General features: G+C 33.0%; 1 protein-coding gene across 6 annotated transcripts in view; it reads right to left on the bottom strand.

Annotated features, from left to right (window-relative positions):
* LOC146535975 (uncharacterized) overlaps positions 1-25,932 on the bottom strand; it is a 134,347-nt gene that overhangs the window by 94,552 nt on the left and 13,863 nt on the right. For all 6 annotated transcript variants that reach the window (XM_085191805.1, XM_085191809.1, XM_085191812.1 and 3 more), the window contains exon 2: positions 18,883-18,940. The gene's annotated coding sequence lies outside the window, so the exon portion shown is untranslated. The remainder of the gene's footprint in view (positions 1-18,882; positions 18,941-25,932) is intronic.

Genomic DNA, 25,932 nt, shown 5'->3' with positions numbered 1-25,932 from the left:
TATCTAGTCTTACATATAAAGGATTAGTTGATCAGAGTGCTGTCCAAGGGGTCTTAAACTGGGAGGGGTTTACACTAGTGTTGGATTTGGAATTGTTATACGATTCGTGTTCTCTTTGTGCATATATTGAACCACTACGCAATGGATTTTAGAAACTCGTTTCCATGTCTATATTTGTCTAAAATTATTTCTATAGCATATGAATTTCAGCAAAAGAGTTAAATAAATTCCAGTTAAAACAAAAAAATATTACGCTTATTTTTTTTCAGCTTCCTAAGCCTAAGCAGCAGCAGCAGCAGCAGTACCTACGTAGGGTAGGCAGATTGACAGAATCATTGCAATTACAGCTTTTCCACTATGTCACGACGACCATCAAATCAACTTTTATAACTAAAATAAACACCACTAAATATCTACCGACACGAAACTTTCATCTATAAAAATGCAGACAGCAATTTCAAACCCTTCAGACGCAACAAAGGACGCATCAGCTCTTCAGATGCAGATTCCGAGTAAATAAAAAGATCCATAAGTAAACAATCTATGTTCGAGTTGGAAGCGATTTTATATGAAAAGTTAGACGGTTCCGTGCTTTTGACGATTACTCAAGTTGAAGTGTGAAAAGTTTTCAATAGACACTTGCTTAGAGCAATGATACTTCGACTACAATTGATATGTTTCAACTAAAAGCGTCGAATCGGTTCATATAATGGAAAAATAATTTCCATCCGTATTTGAGACATTGGTGTGGAGGTGTTGTGCTCATCGCCGCGCTCTTGTTGCTCATCTTGTCAGTGCCAATAAAAATGCCGTCGCGCGTCGCCTTAATATAAAAAGTTTAAGTACGGGTAAAAATATTTCGCATCAAATAAATCAAAATCAATGAATGAGATTTTTTTTCAGAAAATTTCGGATCTGTATTATATGTTAAACGTTGACGATTCAACATCATGGCCGACGACACCATCAAATTCAAAAATTTTAAGTTCAAATTCAAAATATTATTTATTCAAATAGACTATTATAAGCACTTTTGAATCTTTGAATGAACATATAAACAAAAATAAAATCATTATACCAATACAGTAAAAAATAAATTAAGTGCAAAAATAATGTAGAAGGTTTGAAATTAATAACTACAAATTGAACGCCACAAGTGGTTGAACTTTTTAAATAAAAAAGCTCAACTATAATCTAATTTAATAAATGCTTTCATTCTCTTGACTTTAGATTAAAAGCAAGAGAAAAATACACTTAAACATTTACATTTATAATTAACGGGTCTCTTAATTCCTGAAGGGACCCATTAATGTAATTTTCTTTATAATATTACCTTTTTTTTCGTAAGCGCACAGTGATACATTTATAAATTATTCAAATAATAGAGCTTTTATAATGTATATACGTGTGCGTACCATACATGCTCGTATAATGCATTATACAGATAAGACCATCGTAGCGTAGCGAAACAGCGCTTGACTATAAACGCGTCTGTTGTAGATTCGATTCTCATTCAGGGGAATTATTTTAATTTTTTCCTTCTGAGTTCTAACAAGCAACATGCAATTTCTAGATATTGGGTTGAAAAGTTGGTAGATTAATTAGGTAGGTGATGGATCCCTTACGCTTTTCTTTCTCGTTTTTCTAGGAAAACGCAAGATTCTCGACAAGACTTTCGACAACGCATTACCGCATAATGGCTTTTGGTTTTTTTTCATTGACAGTTTATCTTACATTGTTATAAACGACGGACAAAGGCCTCCAACAGGGATTTTAATTACAGCGCAGGTCGACAGTAACTAACATAAATTGCCGCCGGTAACTCACACTGACACTCATCAGCTCTCGCCAACCCACTTAAAACCAATAACCGAGCAAAACAAAGCGAGTGGCAACACCGTTTTGTTGGCAAATCTCACAGAAAGGGAACCTAAAACGTTATTAGCTGTAAAATGACTTCCAATTCCAGCAGAAACAAATAAATTGAGGAAACACAATTCGTCTTCAGGGTCCGCAAGCCGTAGAGGGTAAAATTTATGAGCGGCGTAAACCAAGTCCAGTGATACGTAAAGATTTTTGAATCGTAGCCGTGGCGTGTGTTTGGTTTGTAAGTTAGTTAAGGGGAAACTTTCAGTTGCGCCATTTGCCAGGTACAAACGAGGTGGGTAATGGAACGAACGAGGAGAATTACACACGGAAAAAGTATTGTGCAGAGAATTTGAAATACCTTTGTTTCTTTATTTCTTTAGTTCAGAAAACTAGAAGGGAAATTGAAAAGTCTAGAATGACTTTTCCTCTATGATTTCTCCGTCTATAATTTGTATTTTCAAATAAAGTTACTTAAGAGACCAGTCGTAGCGCAGTCGAGGGCATGAAATAATTAATATTTTCATTTCCTCGCTCTGGTAACGAGACAAAAGCGCGGCGTTGATTTCCGCCATTCAACACGCAATGCCTGCATAATTCTGTGGAGCTAAATGAAAGTATATAATACTAATACCAACTAATTGAAACAAACAATACGTTAAATAAATTCCAAAAAATGGATAAAAGGATTAGTACCTACACGATAAACTCAATACGTATGGCGATATTTTAAAGCACACATTATCTACATATATGTTTTGCAGGATTTACAGGAGATCAAACATTCGCGACGCTTTTTATATAAACCAGTCGAGTGATAAGTCTGAAAGGGTGCTTTTATCCCTTTTTATAGGCTCCTTTCCGAAAATTATAGCGACGTCTATAACGCGTGTACGAAAACAAGTGACGTTTCACAAATCACTTATTGTTCTTTTTTTTTAGATAAATTAAGTATTTTTTAAAAGACTTTCAACGGTTGTAAATTATAGAGTTTTTTCAAACTAATGCTACGTAGCTGTATAAACGCGACGCCTGTAACTTCGATTTCTATTGGGGAGATTGTTTCAATAATTATAATAAATTTGTTCTGTATCTGTATTAGGACGCTAAATAAACTCTAATAACATAAATATTAAAAATGTTTGGTTATTTATATTTTATTTTTAAAAATAAAAAACATAATTTAAAAAGTTTTCTATTTTTACTTATTATTTAGTATACACAAAGAAAAACATAAGAAAAAAAGGCGTGCCTAATAAATTGGAAAAAATAATGTTGACAACAAAAGCAACGAGTTTTTCTAAAAAAATTGTTCGACTATAGAGAGCACTTCACACTAGAGCGGTTATTCGATGGTAATATGACGCGAGTCGTCGCCGGCAGCGTCACTCGGTTACCGGTAAACCGGATTATGTTGGGTATTTTTATCCGTATTTCTCATCACCACGTAAACTGCTTCTATTGACAATTCGTTGAGAGTTTTTGGCGGTTTATTATATAAATCATGAAAATGTTTGGTATTTTTTTATTTATATTCTATTTGGGTAGGTAATTCAAAACAAATGTTTAAAAAATTACTTGCACTTACTCAGTGGATTCTATTGTAGACTTAAAAGAAATATACATTATATCTAAAAGAAGTAAATATTAAATTTATTTGTACACTGTACTCGTATTAGACCCTAAAAAGTAGCTGACACACTCAAAAGCTATAAACGCAATGAAAAATGAAAAATTCAAATCCATATATATTTTCAAAGGCACCTAAAGTTACCTAAAGGCATAGGAAATAATGAATTTACACGAACGTCTAAAAGTTAGCAACGTAGAGGCGGAGTGACACACTCGCCTGATTTATTACACGCCTTATAAGATTTGGAGACACGTTTCAACTTAATGAGAACTCCAAGACGAACACTACGCAGGTAACACGGTGCGCATCTAAAACTTGGAACTACTTTTGTTGAATTAAATTAGCAAAAAGCTTTGGGAATGAGCTTGGTATGCCAAATTTGATGATTCATTCTCTTCATATAGAAGAAATTTTTTTTTTTCTAGAAATATATTTCTAAATTATTGATATAAGACATTTGGTACATGAGGAATAGAACATGGAGCTATTTTTTATTTATACTTATAATTACATAATTTACAATATCACATTTTATTCTAAGGCACGGTAAATTCAATTACAAAGTATTTTAATCAATATAATAGTCACCAGGGTGAGTAAAAGGTAGATAATTAACAGTGTTAGTTCCCTACCGTCAGAATTTATTTGAGTGGAGATGAAATTCCTTAACAAGTCCAAATTAAACCCGGCTCCGGTCTCTCGATTTAAAACAGGCACTTAAGGCTCGACAAAAATGCTTAGGGCGTGATAAAATTTTTTATTATAATCTTGGAATTTTAAAGAGCAAAACTCTCGAATAAGAAATGCGTCGGTGATATCGACCCATATATTTCGCTAGGCTGTGCTGAGAGGTCTTCAGCCCATGCATAATCTCTAACTCCGCACTACAACTCCAGGCAACTTTTAAAACTGCTTTAATTCGTGTTCTATGTAAAATGTGGAGGCCTGAAACATTGTTCTTATGTACGTTTAAAACCACATATATACAAATTTTTGCTTCACTTTGTATCCTACAGATAGCAGGGTATATTATATTCAGACAGAAGGAACTTGGGTACCTAGTGTTTATATACTCCGATGCCCACTCTCCGCCGAATTCTGAGGCATTGAGTGGTGGAACTCAAAGCCGCATATACATTTTTACGAGATATTTACAATTAAGTAGCTTCTCGCGTTAGCCCACATATAACAGGGTAGACAGACAAAATCTAAGCCTTAAGAAAAAATAGATAAAAGCCCATCATTCAGATAAATAAAACAAGAGAAATAAAAAAAAATCTAAACCTTGCAAGCTGTTAACATCCCAATCAATGTGTGAGCAAATCTAATAAATCATTAGCAAACGCAATTATCAATACAACAGCCGACCAGTGACGTGCAAATGACGGGGAATGCAATACCTACATATCACACAAAACGCGTTATTGGATATCGAATTTAATGACCGCAAAACTAATTTTAGTTTAGAGATTTAAATTAATCTTGGTGTCATTGGTATTAGAATTCGATTTTATCCGATGGTATTGGGTTTGATTTTTTTAAACGGCAGAATTTTTAGACATATTTTTGATATTTCAGTCTCATTGTACCTACCTACATCAATTGGGAGTTGAAAGTAGGGAAGAGTGTTGTTATCAATAGGATCTTAGTGGCAACTCTTCACATTTCACTTTCATAGTAATTTTGTTAAAACTTGGTCTGATCCTTAAATTAGAATATTTAAAACAAGAAGGATCATATCGATATAACTATAAGTCTCCGAAAAACTTTTTGCCAAACATACGTACACTTACAAAATTTGGCTTTCTTCTTTTTGGATGGAAATTTGGTATCTTGAAATTCTAAATGATACTAAAAGAAATTATCTAATTTCAACATTACACACATAGGTACAATTCAAAACATTTTTGAAGTCAGTTAAAAAAAAACGAAAATTACATTAAGTACTGGTTGAACAACAAGCGTAATATGGTTATTTAGAATTAATCTATAATACGTCAAACGCTACCATAAATCGTGTAAATATACTGATAATGACTAATTGAAGTGATCATACTAGTAGCAATCACTCAGATAAGAATGGAATGGCTTGTATTACATTTTTGTTGATTTTACAATGAAGAAAACATTCAAATCTATTGTAAAGATATATTTAGTTGAAGGACCTAAGATAAAATTTAAAAAGAATATTGTTGCATATCTCTCTTTTTAATTAGCAATGTTAAAAAACTAAAAGATTTGTCCCTGATTTTCATAGCAAATATTAAAGTGAGTAAAGAAAGTAAAAACTTTTAAACATTCCAAAATAAATTATAAAATAAAATTTAGCAAAACAACATAACACCACCATTTACCAACTTCGTAGGACGGATAACAATAATAATTCACGTACGAGTATGTGAAAGCCAGCTGTTGCGGTCGTTGCTTAGTGAAAACGTAGTGCACGCAACAACACGCTCGTATTATAATTACTTATAAATTATATATTATAATAAGTAAAAAGCAGCCAAGGGAGTGTCAGACGCTTGAGATGGTAAGAATATCCACAATATAACTAGAGCATTTTCTCTTGTCAAATGATCATTTTAAAAAACAATTTTTGGGTAGCGAAATGTTCTAAAATATATCTACAGACATGCTAACCATAATAATAATAATAGGCTATAAACTTGTTAAGAATTTCAACGTAGTTAGATGAGAACGTATGGCGCTAGGGCGCTTGGACATTATTCAAGTGGCGCAGGTTTAGTCCCGCTACGTTGTAATTTTCACACCTTTACTGAAATATTATTAAATATGCACATAGATTAAATACTGCTTTGTTACATTTAATATACCTACTTTTTTTGCACAAAAATATAAATATTAATGCTATATGCACTTGCGAACCGCATTAAGTCAGTGGCAAGAAGTCCTTGTCCTTTATAAAATATTCATCAACTTAGAATAAGTTGACGCTTAAGTGTTTTATCGGAAAAACTTAGTTCATTACACTTTTAACAAGCAGAAAGTCCCTTGGAACTAGTGTCCACAACATTTTAATTTTACTTCAAAGATTGTCGGTAGCCGCTTGTTATTATGTTTTTTCTTGTTTTATTTATTTTTTTATTACTAAAATTGATTGTTAATTAATTGGGTTTAATAATTAATAATTAATTGGGTTTTTAATAATTTTACATCTACAGTAGAAAAAATTAAAGGAAACTGTAAAAAAATATAAAAAAATCTCTCAAAAACAACATGCACAAAGTACAACTCCAATAAATCAACAAGCATTGTATATACACTGTACATTCGCGAAGCGCGAAATATTTTTTTGTTTCATTTTTATCTAGACACGGCTCCATTGGACGTTTAAATTAAGAGAAATTGAAACAAAATTTAACATATCGCGTACAAACAGATGAAATTGCTCAATTAGTGAAGAAATACCTACAATGTTACTTTTCCGCTACAATTTTTTCGCGTTATCGATACATGCTCGTTGCCTTTTCAAGTTTCTGACGATACAAAAGGCCTTGTTTTGTCTCATTTGTGCGATCATAACGTGCAAATTGATAACAGAGTACAGAATAGGTATACAAGGCTTTCATGTTTTATAATAGTTATATTCTATCTAGGTTTTTGTTAAGGAATTTTGAATGTCACGCCGTTGCGTTGTGGCGCAGCGATGTTAACGCGATGGCGATGGTAGAATCGACATCTACTGGGGGGAATGAATAATTTTTATTTGTTCGCTCTGGTAATAACTGTCGAAAACTAAGCGATGCTTGGGGAACAGTTTCTCAACAGAATGTTCGTTCTGCCTACCTTGTTGAATGCAAGATACACAATAAAGCTAATAAAGAAATTCTGAACACCCAATCTTGCGACACACGCTATACAGTATTTAACTAAAATACATACAAACAAATATACTGGTTAACATACATATACAGTGTCACAAATAACCACACAATAACAGAAAATATTCGTTATCACGTACAAAATAACCATGGCTGTCCGGAAATAGCCCCATTTTGCGGTGCTCTGGAACCTGTGTCTTATCTGTTGTCACTGTGTTTGAAATTACCTTTTATGCTATCAGAAACAACATTTACCTACCAATACAGGAATATAATGTCACGATTTCAACTTTACACTTGACCTAGCTATCTTCCTGACTTTGACTATTTTTTTTAATGTATGCATCCATAATAAAAAAGCAATGACAATGAAAATGTGATTTATTTAGACTCAAGTTATAGTATTGTGATGTATTACCTTTATTTAATAACGATGGCGAAGCCGCAGATTATAACTATGATAAAGAAGGATAGAGGTGAAAACGAAAATTTTATTATATTGTAAGTAAATAATTGAGTGACTCGAATAATAGTTAAAGGCATGTCCACATCTACAAATTTGCCTAGCTTTTAACGGCACTAGACTTTAAATTTAATTGGGTTAAGCTGAATACATTAAAGATGTAAAACCAATTTTTATTTAAAGGTAAAGAAACACAGTAACAACAATTACAATAAAAACAAAAACACTTAATGAAAGCGCGCTAAGATATGAAAACAATCTTCTTGATTTGATTTGTTTATTCCGGAGCATGATTCACGAAAATCAAAGTAATGTCGACTCTAAAAGAACGGTAGTTAACGGTTGAAATTCAAATATTTATGAGGAGTAAATTCGTAGAACAAGCAAAAGGGAGGAAAATCGGAGGGCCCTAGAAATAAATGACTGAGACTTGTGCGGACAATGGCCGACTGTGGAATGGACTCGGTTACTTGGAATTAGCTACGAAAATGTTTTTGTGAGGGAAGTGCCGAATAATATTTTAATGACATTTGGAAGGGAGGCATAATAAATATGTAACATACTCGCTTCTTCTGAACATCTACATATTTATCACTGTGAACGCTGAACGCTCCTTTTTACATCAAAGGAATCTGTATTAGATATTCTGCTCGTCTGCCAAAGTTGTTCTTTAGTTGGTGAGGGGGACACAAGTCGTTTATTTTTCAAGGATATAACAAAATGTAAGTTTTATTTAAATATAAAAATTTAAGTACATACTAAGTGCTTTTCTATTTCTTTATATATAAAGTTCACGAAATATATTTCCATCAATTCATAATTTTCCTAAAACAGTTTAAGAAGGACGTAAAAATATAACATTTTATAAATGTACGATTATTACTGTTATAATACAAAGAAATGAAAGAAAATTGAACGTGAAAAGGCATCTTCTGCCAGTGCATTAGTGCTAACATTATTGACACTTCTAGTCTAACAAGGCTAAAAATATTCAATAAATGAATTTCTTCTTACCTTCACTCCGTATATTTCTGGTGCACTTATGCGACACGAATTACATTTTCATACTGGAGTGCCTATAAATTTATTTATTGTATGTAGTCTTATGTTTATTGTATTTAAATATACATTCATATGGATGTTTAGAGACTTCAAAAAATGCAATAGAAGATGTTGTAGTGAAGCGGAACAACGTAAGGTCATGAATTCGATAACCAAACAAAAAAATGTAACTATCAAAATAATGAACTGCCATCGTTATACCACTGTAGATACATTGTATCTACACTATATGTAGAAGAGGAAGCTAAACTGAACTTTGCATTAGGCAAAAATTATCAACAAAAGTATCCTAATGAGAAATGCACTACCTAATGTTAAAATTCTGTCAATATCGTCGTCCCAGGTTTTTTAATAAACTATACTCGAATTATAAAATATGTAAATGTTTACGGCAATCGCGATATTAATAATAATCAATAAAAAAAACAACGATTTGTTAGCAAATATTCCAAGTGTTCCCTCCATAATTTGATTAATCGATAAACGCGTAGGCTACAAAACGTGAGCAATCAACTCTGACTTTCTCTGTAAATTACAATTTCTTCTTTCGATATACCAATACATAGAGTATGACGTAGTAAAAGTTATTTTCACATTTTTTCATGTAAACCTAGGATAAAAACGACAAAATAAAAGAAAAACGAGTTACGTAGACTCACATTACTCGAGAACTTAATCAAAATAGTTACAGGTCTAACACAACAAACATTAGATAGTTATACCCCCCGGGGGCCCAAGGCACCGATGGCTGGTCGATGAGATGAACTTGAGCAAATGGACTAACCACCAAAGATTTGGAAGTCCGTGTAGAGTGGTGTAGATTTGAGTCGAAACGCTGACACCGGCAACAAAAGCCAAAAAGGGTACCTAATACGGGTAATGGTAGTACGATATGGTTATGGTTACAAATATTATCGAAATTAATTCATAATACATGTAAGTAAGTATTAGTCTTATTCAACGGTGTCATTAATTTATTAATTCAACAAATAATGACTCGAAATAAACATGTTTTCTTAAGAAAATAATTTACCTAACAAAACCTATTGATAAAACAATTGCTATAAATTGTTTTAGTTAATAGGTTTTGTTGGATAAATTATTTTTTCAGGAAAACATGTTCACCGTTCCAAATAAATGAAAATATTACCGACAATAACAAATACGCCAAGTACCTATTACATTAAATCTAAAGTATCATATTATATTTTACGAAAATTTAATATACAAATATCATATAAATAAAAAATTATACAAGTTATATTACAAAAAATAAATGCTGAACGAGACAGAGCCATAATATAGAATATCAAATAATATGAATAAAATATCGCTTACGCTGAAGATAGCCGCTATTTACGATGGGAATCCGTTTGTTCGCGGCGATAAAACAAAAACATCTGCCACCGTTGAAATGGACCATAATAAATAGAAGCAAGTATATATGAAAGATATTCCATAAATCAGACAATAGCCAAAGAAAAGGCAATATTGGAAAGTTGGTCTTACGTGAGACAAAGAAGAGGCTGGAAGAATACCTTGACAAATGGCTAAAAGAATTTGTTCAGATTATTTGTGGGATATTAGAGGCTTTATTACATGAAGTATGGTGGATCAATAAATAGTGGGCACAAGCGTGCTATTGTACTGTACGCGACAGGTTATAGGTTCGATTTCTACCCGAGAAAATGAAATATTTAATATTCGCTTTTCCTCGCTCTGCTAATGAGGCAAAGCCGGGTGACGTTCCACCACCTAACACGCAATGCCCTACTGTGCGAGATACAGCGTGAAGCTTAAAAAGAGGGTTTAAGATTTTATTGCAAAGGGTGAGTGTGTGACGACCACAATCGCGATTTTGTGGGCTCGACCCCAAATCAGTTGAATTAATTATTTTCATTTCTACTTTTCTCTATTGTAGACATTGCGTGGTGCTCAGTACCGCGCTTGTTTATCATTCAACCCCGAAAAACTAGCCAAGGAAGCGGGGAACGAAATGACTTAACACTAGGTTATCTTATCCTGTTACGTTGTAAAAGCATGAAGAGCTTGACAAAAATACTCGACATTGAATATTTTGAGGTATACCGCAATGCAAACGATACAATAATATTTCTGTTACAGGTGGCTTTTTATATTTTATTTATATTTAATTTGTTTTAACAATGAAAAAGGTACTGATTTTTATAATAGGTACCTGTTTGCTACAATTTTCAGGGTTCCGTACCTCAAAAAGGAAAAACGGAACACTTGTAAGTTCATTACGTGTACGATGTACAAAACAGAGGTTTTTTTAATGTAAGATATTTTATTTGAACTCAAAACTTTCGCGTGGTGTCAACCACAACCCACAAAACCAAAATATCGAAAGCTTTATAAAATAACAATTATCACCGTTCATCATCATCACTTGAATCTATTACGCAGTGAATTAGCTAAAGTGGTTTACGCACGCACAGTATATAATTGGCGGCGATGTAGCCCTTCCTGACCCTAAATCGATGATTGTTCCTCCAAAGATAATTTTCACGCTTCGCTGATGTTTTAATATAAATGCACTGAAAGGACGATTTGATTTGACGAGGGTTCTGAAAATTGCCTTTTTGTCTATCATGGTGGGTAAGAGTGATGATTTCTTTTTTTCAACCTTACGCTGTACACCGCTGTATTTTGCATGTGAAGCAGACGGATTCTATGCGTGGGAACGAAGTGTTTTAATCTTAGAGGTTGAGTGAGTGTTGAGTTTTAATCTTTAAGGCATTGCTTGTTGAGTGGCAAAACTCAACGTTGCGCTTTGTCATCTTACCAAAGTAAGAAATAATTTATTTTCCCTAATGGGAATTGATTCCACAACCGTTGCCTTTACAGTCATTCGCTGTTCTGAAACAACAATAACATTTATTTAAATTAATATAAAAAAAAACCTTTCCTAATGTACCACATTTACTCCAATAAAGGGAGAGCCACACACAAGTGTATCCCGTACAGTATGATCCGTACCTACTACATTCATTAGAAAGGGGAACAATGAGGCCTGTTGTTTTACTGAAAGCCTTCGTCCCGATGCTCATTGTGTTGCAGGGGAAGTGTTCACGTAATCGGCTTGGAGCGTAGTGCACTTTGGCGATAAGGGCTCGGAGCGCCAACGGAAATGGACTTGTATAGACGTTCGTATAAAGAGTTCCTTTTCTATGATGAATAAGCCTAGGTCACTTTTGTCTAATGATACATTAGCGAGTGATGTAGGTTGAGTGTGTATTCGATGATATTTATTTTATAATCTTCCTTTGTTTATGAGGGAGTATGTAATAATTAAAAGAGAATACGTGCATGCGGAAGGTAAGTGTCTTGATTTGAACAGAGTACTAAGTTCGCACTAAGTTCCAAGATTCCCTTTACCTATTCTGCTATGTGTGAGACACGGCTCTTCTCTACTATCCGATCTCCTTTGCCTAAATTAATTCCACTAGAACACATGAAATGTGCGGCTTTTCGATATTAGCTGTCTGTCATGGTAACTGTCAAACCGAGAATGTACCTTCATATCAGTTATTCAATGTGTAATTATTAAATTATGACTAATTATAAAACTGGTTTAAACGCCAAACTAAAATATTATACATAGGTCTGTCAAATAATATTTGAATTCTTCACTTAAAATCCACGTGACTTCCATTTACCTATCTTACATCTGGATAGTAGTTTCAAGCGTAATGTCAAAGTGACTCCGTTCTCACGCACAATTTTCAAGACATTGCGAAATCAACGCCGAACTATTGATACTAATGAGAAATTAACATAATTTATTACCTCGATTGGGAATCGAACCCACAACTGCCGCGTTTGCACTGCTGTGCGACGACGGCTTATATTTTAATCAAAATTAATTTAATAGAAAAGTAAAATTGTTATAAATTATTTTACACCAAACAAATAAATTATAAATTCTAATTATCATTCAATACAATAAATTAGAAGTCGGTGCTAAGTAGAACAAACAGGCTTAGTAAGGTTGTTGTAGCATTAGCTTAACACCGACTTCAAAATTATAAAATCTTTGTAAAATTATTTTTCACTTTTTAGTTCGTTGTTAGAAGTCGGTTTTTGGTTTTGTTAAAAATTAATTTATTTTACGATTTTAAGTGGTGGGTAGATCTTAAAATGATGCTTCTTAAACGAGTGGTGATGGTGGTGGTAATTAGGTATTATTTTTGTGCAGAGTAACATTTTGGTATATTGACAAGAACATACATAAAAAGTATTCGGGCGAATTGGGAATCTCCCTTTTTTGAAGTTGGTTGAAAATGAGAACATCGTCTTTTTTGAGGTTGGTTGAAAAGAAATGTAACGATCAGGAATCTCACTTCTGACATCGAGTTAAAAAGTTTTTGCTTGTAACTATTACAGTATAATCAATTTTTTACCAAAAAAAAACAAACTTCCATAATCGGAACCTAACTAAACTTTCACCAAATTATCCTTGAAGTGTATCCTTTCAAATAAAAAAAGAATCATCAAAATCCGTTGGCGCGACATTGAGTTATGCATATATTTGTCGCGCACGTACCTAATGCAAATTTAAGACTTATGTGATTTTCTCATGGATACCATTGTCAGACATGGGCCAAAAAAAATGGGACCATTCGGGAAGCTTCATCTTTCAAATAAAAAAAAATATCAAAATCGGTCCACCCATTCAAAAGTAATGAGGTAACAAACATAAAAAAAAATTTTAAAAAAATACAGTCGAATTGATAACCTCCTTTTCTTACAGAAGTCGGTTAAAAAGATGTATTGGGTGGCGAAGTATTTATTAAAGTCACAGTGTACAGAAATTTTCTAGCCCAAGCCACAGTAGCAAAGCGTCGAGTTTTATTGACAGATTTATTGGCCAATATTGAGCTACATTTATACGTGAAAACAAAGTAATTACTTGTGTTCTGGGAAGTAAATAATAGTAGCAAATGAGTTGCAAACCGCAGAGGAGTTATTGCTATTTTAATAATATAGATATTTTATACTATTGTATTTTCATAATCTAGAATCTGGATAAAGTGGAGTTGTGTTTATATAATCTATATATATAAAATCGAAAGGTCACTCATTCATCAAGAAATCTCTCAGAAACTACAAGTGCTAGGAATCTCAAATTTTGCATAGGACTTATTTATAGGACGTAGGTGCTCGCTAAGACGGGAATTTGCAATATTCGACTTCTAAGAGGTTGTTTTTGGGGTCGAAAATTTGTATGAAACTCAAATTTTGCATAGACGTCACTAGAACGTAGCCATGGAGACAGAAATTAATAATAACATAGTTCACGCGGGTAAAACCGCGAGAGGGCCGATAGTATGAGAATAAATATGTTATTAATATACGCATAAATTAACGCCAAAGCCAAATTATTTTCTTTTTATAGGCACTTACAACAGGCACTTTAAATTGTAAAAAAAATACAACCAAATTGAGATAGTAGGGGCGGCGAAGAGGGGACTTTGTGGAGTCATTCGAGCGCATCAGATTAAGATACTGGGGATTCCTTGTACTCGGTTACGTACTTCCACCAAATATGAGCTTCCTATGTATTGCCGCGCGTCTAGGATAAAGGATCAGATTAGTAAAAAAAAATTCATCATCGGACATTCTCGAGCGCGTCAGATTAAGATAGGGTAAGTTAGTTACATGCTAAATCGTGTATATTCCACTAATCTGACAATTTGAGAGTGACGCAAAGGAGGGAGAGGGCTCCAAAGTTGTAAAAAAAAAACGTTATCTGGACATTCTCGAGCGCGGCTAATTTTTTTTTTATTTTGAAGGGAATCATTCAAGGAATACAAAAAACATATAATCTGACAAATTCCACAAACCGAAGTAATAGAAATTGATTGATAAAATTTAATATACCTAAGAATTGCATATATTCCTCTCACCGTATTTCTATTCCTATCGCACTCTTTTTTTATTTATTGGTCCCTAACTCATCAATGAAGATGATAAATTAAAAAAAATACTTGAAAAAAAAAAAAAAAATTGTACTTTTTTTTTTATAAATACAAGTATTCTATTTCAAACATACATTCTTTTAGTTACATTCTATTTCTTGAGCTTTTCTATTGATTGCGTTCAATGAATTAAAAAATTGAGGTCAGTCGTGGCGCAGTGGCACAAAGTGTGACAGTAAAACAGACTGGTTGTGGGTTCAATCTCCATTCCAGGAGATGAAATATTTATTGAAATTTATATTTCCATTTCTTCGCTCTGGTGTCGAGGCAAAACAGTGACGTTAAGTGCTGCTACTCAACACTCAATGCCTTCAAAATTTGGCAGAAAGTGGGGAACAGAGTGTCTTAACCTTAGGTTCCCTCTGCCTACCCTGCTGTGTGCGGGATACAACGTAAAGCTGACTTGTTTCTTGTATTGGTTTAAAAAAATATTAATAATTGTCAGATTAAGCAAGTCCCTTCAGATAATCGTCTGATTTTGAGATATCACGTCTAGGGCATGAAGATGAACCATATATATCTTAATCTGACGCGCTCGAGTATTTCAAGATGACGATTTTTTTTTGCATTTTCAAACAACGATTACGAGCTTGCATCACATCCAAATCGTCAGATTACTACATAAGAGCTTTTTTTTAGGTTCACTTAACACCCCCTTAGAAAATCTGACGCGCTAGATAATATTTTTTTTTTTGCCATTTTTAACTCTTACGTACGACCACCTCCACCACGGAAACTGTCAGATTAACATATTTTCATGCTTAAGAAGACGTAGGCAATTGATGATATCAATATCTGACGCGCTCGAGTATGTCCATGGAACAGTTTTTTTTTACATTTTTGAAAATCTATAACCCCTCAACCCACCGGTGAAACGAAATTTTTTATATGACATTTTTTTCTTGTTATCATCTAAGCTTCGCAACCCAATAGGTCTCCATGACGCTCGAGTGACTCCACAGTTTGCTGCTTCGCCTCCCTAACTAAGAATTCCCTTTTTCTTTTACAGAAGTCGGTTAATTACATGAAAATGTCAGCAGAGTCAGATCCATAGAATATACGCCGGTATGAAATTTAATAGACACAACGTGTTTTTGATGATATAACGAAACGATGCATTATTAATTCAGATGAGGACAGTGAAAACTATGAGAATGAAATATCAGATCCAGGAGAATTGATATAATAGTTATATTTGATTTTATTATGATTCTAAAACAACCTTTAAGTTTAAAACTTGTTTTTCTGGCTCTACTTTTAGTAATCGCTCACACATATGCAAAGCTCAGCTCAAGCCACGCACTGTAGTAGCTTTGCCTAATAATATGCTTTAATATTAATTTTAAATTATTCAAGTTTTCTAAAATAAGTTTTAGAATTTTAGTATACCTAGTTCTATTATTGTTTTGCTATTTTTAAATATCCTTTCGACATATAAAACTAGTTATTTTTTATAATGTGTTTTAGTAATTGGGTAGCCTGTGCTTTCTTTATAAATAACTAGCGACCCTATTGCGGCTTCGCCCGCTTTTACTACTGGATTATTCATATAATGTATGTTTGCAAAGCACTTAAGATAATGTGAAAATTAATTAAACCCTAATGCAACCCGCATTTTCGTAGTTTCAATAAGGATTTTCCAATTGTTTTACACAGCAAGGATTTTTTAGAAGGTACCGTAATTTTAAATCTGTGCTACTAATCTTTTCAAGTACTTATTAAAATATATTTAAATTACTATTTTTAGATAGTGAAATGACATTAAATAACACATTTAACTCGAATTATCCAATACGTGCAAACGCATCTAAATCTTCGTTGCTATAAAGGCAGGCGGGTTTTTTTTTTCAAGCTTGTGGTTAATGCTGAAGAGGGTATTCTGTCCCTGATGAAAAGCAAGCACTACGTGGCTGCCTGTGACGAAAATTAAATAGAATGCATCGGCCGAGAATTGAACCCGGGCTGCCCGCGTGGCAGGCGAGCATTCTACCACTGAACCACCGATGCGTGTAAGGCAGGCGGGCGCGGCGGACTCGCTTTTATAAGTATAACGTCGCGAGGCGCGTTTCGCAGCAAGGATTTTTTGATATTGTAACAACTTCTAAAGTACTTATTAAAATGAAAAACAGAAAAGACAGTTTTGATCTACATTAAATGGCCAACGTAACTAATATACTTATTTATATGCTGAGAGTAAGGGATAAGTGAAACTTGACTCGATACAATTGATGTGTGAACGGCGTGATGTGTCAATAATTAAATGCGTTTTTCTCTAAAACTATTCGCAATTTCGAAATAGTTTAAAAAGCAAATTTTATCTTCATTTAACGTAGAAATTTAATAAAGTATTTTAAAGGATAAGGATTAATACCATTATGGAAAAATATCCCTCACAATAAAAAATATATTGAAATTACTATTTTTAGACAGAAATATGATCACTACACGTTATTTTTAAAAGATACGAATATGCCATCGCGGACTTTTTTGTAGATATTATTAAGAGGAACAATACTCCAGTACATTTTTTTCATGTAGTATTTACCATTAAAGCAGCGCATGCGCCAAAGTGTCTCAGCGGGTAGGACTTTATACACATTTATCGTATTTATGTTAATTTACATAAGATTGTACAAATAATAAACTATATATAAACCTTCCCTGAGAAATACTCGACCTAATGGTGAAAACCGCATCCAAATCCGTTGGGTGGTTTAGAAGAAGAAGAGTTAGAAAGTTCAGACAGACACAAAAAGCGACTTTGTTTTATAAGATATAGGATTAGCGTTACTAAAAATATCAAGCGACTTATCAAAGGTCGAAATGTCACATAAAGGACACACCGTGTTCATACCGTTATAATGTATTAAACAGAGGCTATAAATCTGCCCTTCAGAACTAATTTAAACAAATATAACTTTATACTAGGTGTCCTCGTGAATTTTCAACTTAGTTACAAATACTTTAATAATAATCAACAAGTATGAAACGTTATATAAAACGTACTTAAGTCAACTTACAATAAATACAAAAAAAATGGAGTATCTGTATATTTAATACTTCAATCAATCTGCCACATAATCGCGAGTAGGGATCGAATTCACAATTGTTGCAACAATGAGTTGACAGTCGGACACGCCCCACTGCACCACAACGTACACAAACATTATTATGAACCGAATGTACCTACGTAAGTACGAAAATTTTTATGAAAACATAAAAAATATGTCAAAGCAAGAACGCTTATATCACGACAAAGGCAGTAAATATGGGCACCAAGTCGGGCATAACGTTCCGCCCATTGACTAAAGTACGGCAGCTACTAAGTTAGGCGGCATTGACGGATACCGGGACTTGGGCAACTCTTTGTGGATGTTATGTTAGTTCTTAATGTTTATGTAATTTAGATATGTAGATATATTAATAAATTAGTTGTGGCGCAATTAAAGTGAAGATTTAGTTAATCTGATAATATATATAGGTATGTGGCATTTTTTCAGCTTCAACTGTATGATACCATATAGCGATATAGGCAGAAACATCCTAGTGATCAGACACTTCGTTCTCCTCGCAGCGGGCGGTGGGTGTTAAGTGGATGAAAATGAACTCACCGCCACGCTTTGTCTTACCAGAGATAATTCGTTGCCAGAATTTGGACCCCATTGCGCGTATTTATAAAACGCTCTCAACTTTGAGATCGATCTTGAGACAACGTTTTCATTCATAAATCATAAATTAGAGCGATTTATAAATACGGACCACTATGATCTTAACGAATACATATATTTTATTTATTTTTGTATTTATTTCTATATATTAGTTGTTTTAATAGGTTTTACATTCTCAAATAATTAGAAACATAAATAAACAAATAATAATGACCGCAATCGTTACTAAAAATGTTTTTGAATTAAAACAATTCGTGTCAATAATCAATTGAATTTTAATATAAAAATTTCTGTAAATATAAAATGCAATGTTATAATACAAAAATATGCGTAAAATACTTACATCAATCCCATGAAATATAAAAACTCGAAGCCTCGACGGCTGACGAAACAGCAAACAACTGCAACAACAAAATGTGTATATGTTAGCAAAGGAATACTTGGTTACTCAAATTATTGTAAGATTTATATGTATGTATCTATATCCTTTCTATATATCTTTTCTTTAGACATAAAAGTTCTGTAAATATAATAAATTAATCCTAAACCTAGAGTAGTCTACAAAGTGCAGGACTTCTTTGTGGAAAAGATATGATGTGCTTTTAATAGTTCTTACTTTTTATAAAAACACATAAAAAAGCATTTATATTTCTAAAAGATCTGGTACAAATTTCAAGTGATATTAAAAAAAGAACCGCGGCGCGAGGCTGCGTTATCTCCACTCTTTTTTCGTTTGTATAAAGAACAGAAGATTATATAAACTAAAACTAGAAAAAAAACTGCTTAAACCTAGAAAAAACTACTTACACCGATTTCACTATAAAAAACTAACTTGCACTAAAAAAGAAACGATTTACTTGTCCTTTTAATTCCCAATGCAAGTTTACATATAAACTTCGGAGCAAATCTCAACGTGCTCGAAGTTTACCAACAAACTTCAATTATTTTGACCTGACCGTAACAGTTTCGTTGAACAATGTTCTCTTTAATTTCACTTTAAGTTGGGAGAGGCTAATACGTTACCTGCGCGAGGAGCTCAACTACGGTACAGTTCACATTCGCTTTAGTACAAGCCGAGTACTTTGTAGATCCGTAATTATAATATACAGTATTAAAGCGATATTTAAATTTACCGAGACCGAAAATATCTATTTATAAACTTTTCATTTGCTTTTGAAATTAATAAAAAAAAAATTTGTAAAAATATACAAAAATTTGTTTTTTTTTAAATGGAAGTATTTTATTAATATTTATTTCGATAGATATCAGATAACCATAGCCTTATTTTATTTATTTTTTTCAATTCATTTCAATATTTTATAAAAAAAATTGACTAGAACAACGAAAAAGTAGAAGAACAGTTTCAAAAATACAAATGCATAGTCGCTACAACAAGATTTAAATCGAAATATAAAAACGTTGAATCATATACGACATACTTATTCAACGCGACGCGATGTCACGGCAGGCGTTTTATAAACATAAATTAGTTTTATAAAGTACATTTACGTACAGTGGGCACTTGCTACAATCTGCTTGAAACTTCAAGACATAAGCTATAAAATCTTATGTGCTCATAAATTTTACTGACGACATTACCTTGCCACTGAAATAAAGTATAACTTGCTACCTAACATCAGAATATTTGGCGTATCAGAAAAAAAAACTCAGAAAGCTTTCGACTCTTGAATTACAACAATGTAATAAAAACGTTTGTACAATGTAGTAAAATCTCGTTTTACCGTCGTTTCGTTTGGTTTGGAAAATGTGCAAGGGATTGTCTTAACAACACACAGCTTAACGGGATACAGCGTGTAGTGTATAAATATAATATAACTTTTAATCACTATAATAAGTATAACACACTCTACACTCCAAGCAACCAAACTTAGATCTTGATAATTTTAGCTAAATCTGAACAGTAATATAGTTATTCTGACAAACTTACACTAGACTAGATACAAGTCGTCCCAGTTCTAGTCGTTGCCGGAGTCGGTGCCAAACATCTTTGTAAACTTGATATGCAAGCCACTCTGGTGCTTTCAACGTCGCTATTCAAACAACTAGTTTTCAATTAAACAATTTCTGAAGACGTCCCAAATTGAATATGATTTTCATACAAAAGTTCATTATAACGACAAATATCACGCATAAAGTATATGATGTGATGAATATAAAGACCTGATGAATGTTTTTAGCAAATTGATGATATTTTATAAAAGAATTTTTAAAAATCAAGGTTCCTAATAAATTGGACTTATATATTGGTTAAACAGAAAATAAAAATATAAATGGATATTAAGGAGACGTGTTTACAATGTTTGAAAAAGCTACTAAAGTGCATTGTCATTGCATACAGCATAACATCTTTGTCTTACAAAAAATAAAAAAAAAATCTGTTATGTAATTTTCAAAACAAAATAACGCCACATAAATACCTATCAATAGACATACCTGTCAATAGACAAATGTATACCGATATTGGCAGACAAATGAACCGTGAATCGTACAGTTGTCGTAGATGTCCAATGTAATCGGCTATTTACCCCAGTAATTCTATACTACGTTGTGAGTAGAAACAACGTATTATAAAAGTGTATTCGCGCTGTATAATTCCGGGCCTAGCAATTTAATTTAAAAGCGTGATAGAAAACAATAGAATAGAATTAAGACACTCCGTTCCCCGCTTTTTATTTAATTTTCGAGACAATAATGAGTGGCAGAACTCTGTTTGTCTATGTGTTGGCCAACCTTATAATGGGTATCTACCCATACCACCCATAATTTAAATGGGTATCTACACATACCTATATAGCTAATATTTTTTATTTGTATTTATATTACACTGCTATTGAAATTAAAATATATATTAATTAAAAACAACCACAAAATAACATGAATCGATACAAAATAAACATTATTCAAAAATTATTTAACACATCAAAAGTACTCGACACGAGTTGATATAGTTTGTTTAATGGAGTCCGACATCGAGCCCGAGCACAGACGAATCGATAATCTACTTCGGAATTCAATGTAAATATTTGGATGGAAAAATAAAATTTTAGAGGCACTCTCTAACACTTTCGACGCGTTCAAACACAAATATTATAAAAAAAATTGTAGCATACTTATTTTAAATGTTTGCCTATAAAATAAAACTATTAGAAACGCCGTCCTCAATCCTTGTGCTCAAGAAAATCTAGAAAATCTATATATTTATATATTATATACTTCTTGTGAGAAAATCTATATTTTTACTAGTGGGCCCGGACGCGGCTACGCCCGCGAAAATATAAGCCTAAATAATTAAAATAAGTTAAAAAATAATAATAAGTGGAGATTTATTATTAGAAAAAATATCTGAGTAACCGAAATGAACAAGCAAAAGAAGTAAAAGTAACTAAAGGAAATTCTTAATATTAGAAAAAGTACCTAAGGTTTGCCGTGCGCGCATAACCGAACTGAGATAAATTAATTATAAGCAGCAAATAATTACATAAAAAATAATAGTAATTCGAAAATATATAAAAATTTACAAAATCATCAAAGTCATCTGCCCGTTCGCGTCGGTCATACTACACCATTCGTAGGCTAGGTCATTTGGAATCAGTGACATCTTAATTATTTATTAGAATGTTGTACAGTAAACTATAATTTCCATCTAGATGAAATGCTAAAAGTGACTATTATATTTATTTTCATAAGGATGAATATCAAATTATAGAAATCATCTAATTTTTGTTAATGTATACAAATCTATATCGGCGCGCGCCATGTATGCATTAAGCAAACTCACTTTGGGTGACGTTTTCTTAAAACAACAAACTTTGCAAGCCGTTGCTTAGCAACGCGTAGCGACGATTGTTATTAACATGGCGGAATAAATTGCATGTCAAATTAATTATTTTATTATATTGGTACATATCGAAAATATTACAAATTTGAGAAAAAAAAGTATCCTATGTTCATCCCGAGACCCTCAAGTATCTCTATATGAGTATTTTATCACAATTATATTAGCGGTTTGGCCCTGATTGCGTAAAAGACAGACAGACAGACAGAGTTACTTTCGAATTTATAATATAGGTATGGATTATTATTTTAAAGCTATAGATTTTGTTTAGTTGAACGCGTTAATTTCAGGAACAATTTTTATGAATTAAACATCTTTCTGAGTTGGATAGGCAATTTAGAAGTAGACTATATATTATGTTTATATGGCAGTGTCGTCAATCGTTGCGATGTTACTCAACAAGGTGATGTTACCTCAGGTACTAGCATACAATTCGGCATATGCCATATACTTATTTCCACTACTGGAAGAGCCATACTTACCACAGGTAAACAAGTGGTAAAATAATTCTTAAATAATGTAGACATAATGTTATAACTAATAATATAGCTGACAGTATAAAATCTACCAAACTCTAATAACGTAGACAAGTTGAGCAAAAAAAAATCGACCCTTTTTCTAAGTTCATATTATAACAAACCCATAAAAGCTTTATCACATCACCTAATATGTTGGGCCTAGATGAGTGCGCGACAAGACTTCGCACTCAAACAACGATGATTAATACGCACCGGAACGGGCCCAATGAGGAGTAATCCGTTTCGCAAGCCCACTGAAAAAACGCCTCTATTTTAATACACCATTCATCATATTGTCTGGGTTAAAGCTACTTTTGTTTATAAATGACTGGCTACTGTTCGTTACTTCATCTGGTAGCGGAGGAAACTTTTTGTATTATGAGGAAACCTTTTTACGAGAACTCCGTCCGAGTGGGGACTCGAGTAGGTTACATAGGTATTTCTCATGGACTGGTAAATGTAGGCCATCCATAATACCTACTGGTCACACCAAAGTGCTGCTCTTCTTCTGGCTTAGGGTACGTGTTGTGCCCAAGGATTCTTCCGTCAACGCCGGCGACAAGCGGAGAAAAATTTTGTGGTAAGTCTCTCCACTTTTACAATTGCAACGGGTGGCGGAAACTAACGCAACGCTTTGTCGAACCAAAATTGACATTCAAAAACTACCACTCACTACCTTGTATCGAGATTGGTGTGGAGTATTTCGAAAGATAGTATTGGAATCAATTTATTATATACTGTTCATCGACAGAAGGAATAGTCTTCATAATTAAATTCTTTTAATTTAGCAAAGTACACAAGTGAGAATAAAATCGATACCTTTAAAATACGTAACCTTCAACTAGTAAAAAGCATTGAATTGTAGAAAATTTGATAGCATTATAGCAAAGATAAAGACGTAGAGTACATACAACTTCCATACATCTAACACATTAACTGGATTAGTAAATCTGTTTGAGGATGCATAGGGGATGTAAGCTTTCTTTTAGATATATTCGAAAGCGCCGACTCTAGAAAGAGCTTTATTATGCAACTGTGTAGGTTAAAATTTTACAAGAAAAACAATAAACATCGGTAGATTCCGATAAAATATAGTAAACACGCAGTAGCTGTTTACGTACGTACTACGTACCTACCTATGTATATTTTACTTAAAGTGATATTTCGAAGTAATTGATACACCTGCAATTATTTCTGATGCAGGCAATATACGCGTCGGCAGATACGTGATTAATATTGATGTTCGCCCGAGGATACATTTTTCGTTAATTATTTTGATTACGAAAGGCTTTTCGCTGAAAACTTTGTATCAATAATTTTTGAACTATAAAGTTATATACATTTTTTCTGATTAAACTAGATAAGTGTATACTTAATATGCCTTAGGTGTACTCTTTATATACTTTAACTCGAAAATTGGAAGGAAAGTGTCGTACCCTACTCTACTATATGGAAAGAAGCGTGAAGCTGCAAAATATTAATAATTATTTTGTTTCCTCATTTAAAATAAAGCCCAGAACAATCCATAATCTATAGAATAAATATTTTTTTACCGTATTCCGCACATAGCAGTAGGCAGACCTGGAAACACATTGTTAAGATACTCCGTTCTCCGTAAAGACACTTCCATTCCCCAATTTCCGCCGAATTCTTAATATATTGAGTGTTGAGTAGCGGACACCAACGCCGCGAGCGAGGAAATGGGGCTTGATGCTTTTGTCGAGTGGAAATCGAACCCACAACTTATCGCGTTTACCGTAGCACGCGTGTGCCCCTGTGCCATGTCGGCCTCAATAATGAAAAAATCATTTGATATTAAATAGCACCAACGGGTATGCTAAATATTATAAATAATTCACAATGACAACCTAATAAAGGAGACGTCGCTTTGTGTTCATCGAAGATATGAAAAACACATGTTGATACGTTATATCAGTATATTAGGTAAGCAGTATTAATTATTTTCCTTTATTTAGTAAATAAACGATATATTCGTGCGATATATTATTGGCTTAATAATTGTACGACACGTTTTGAGGACTGATATATATTTTTGTCTTTTAATCTGATTGAAGAAAGTCCACGGTTTCGCTACCTAATACGAAATGTCTTAATTATAAAAAAGCTATTTATTATAATATCTGAAGCAAAAAAAGCCAAAATGCAGCAGGGTACACAGAGGGAACCTAATGTAAAGACACTTCCCTTTCTCTACTTCTAACCCAATATTAGATGCATTGTGTGTTGAGTGGCAGAACTCAGTTTTATCTACGACAGCGAGGAAATTAAAATAATTTAAATTGAATATTCCTCCAAGTGAATATCGAACCCATAATCAACGAGTTGACTGCAACTGTGGCGACAGCGTCAAGTATCTCCATATTATTAAAGAATAAGAATTCAAAAATTATAATACCTACTGCAACGAGCAACGTACAAAGCGCCTAATAAATTTTAATAAAATTTAGAATAAAAAAATCAACCCAACGGTATTAAAAGCAAAATAAACCACATGATAAAAATAATCTACATATAATTATTACTTAGCACATTTTTAAATCAAAGCTCGGCCGGCGTCCGCTCGTTCGTTAAAAGGAGAAAATAATCAAAAACCACTGGTAGTAATCCCATTTGCCTCGTCACCGTCACCGGCCATCTGGTCACTACCCAACTGGGCGTTGAACTCACGCGAATCGATTGTTGTACACGCAATACTTGTACTTTGTTAGGGTTGCGTACTCAAGGATACCTAGGCCTGTCTGTCGTCAGTCGCTAAGCTTTTACCGTTCGTTTGTAATCTATTTTTTAAATTTTATAATTGAAAAAAATCAGGCGTTTGAAATTTTTGAGCATAAATAGAATATTAAATGTTATTTATTATTGTTCAAGACCAAATAATAATTTTAAAATAATAGTTATTTTTCTTAATTTAAATAATTAACTTTATTATACATTATAATTAACAAATTTTAAGTAGCAACATTTTATTTGTAAGTTGTTAATAATCTGTCAACTATTG

The sequence above is a fragment of the Heliconius melpomene genome, chromosome 10 (genome assembly GCF_056956725.1).
Source record: "Heliconius melpomene rosina isolate 202511_hmr_F chromosome 10, ASM5695672v1, whole genome shotgun sequence".
In the NCBI taxonomy this organism is placed as follows: domain Eukaryota; kingdom Metazoa; phylum Arthropoda; class Insecta; order Lepidoptera; family Nymphalidae; genus Heliconius; species Heliconius melpomene.
This window is presented reverse-complemented; position numbering and strand designations above follow the sequence as displayed.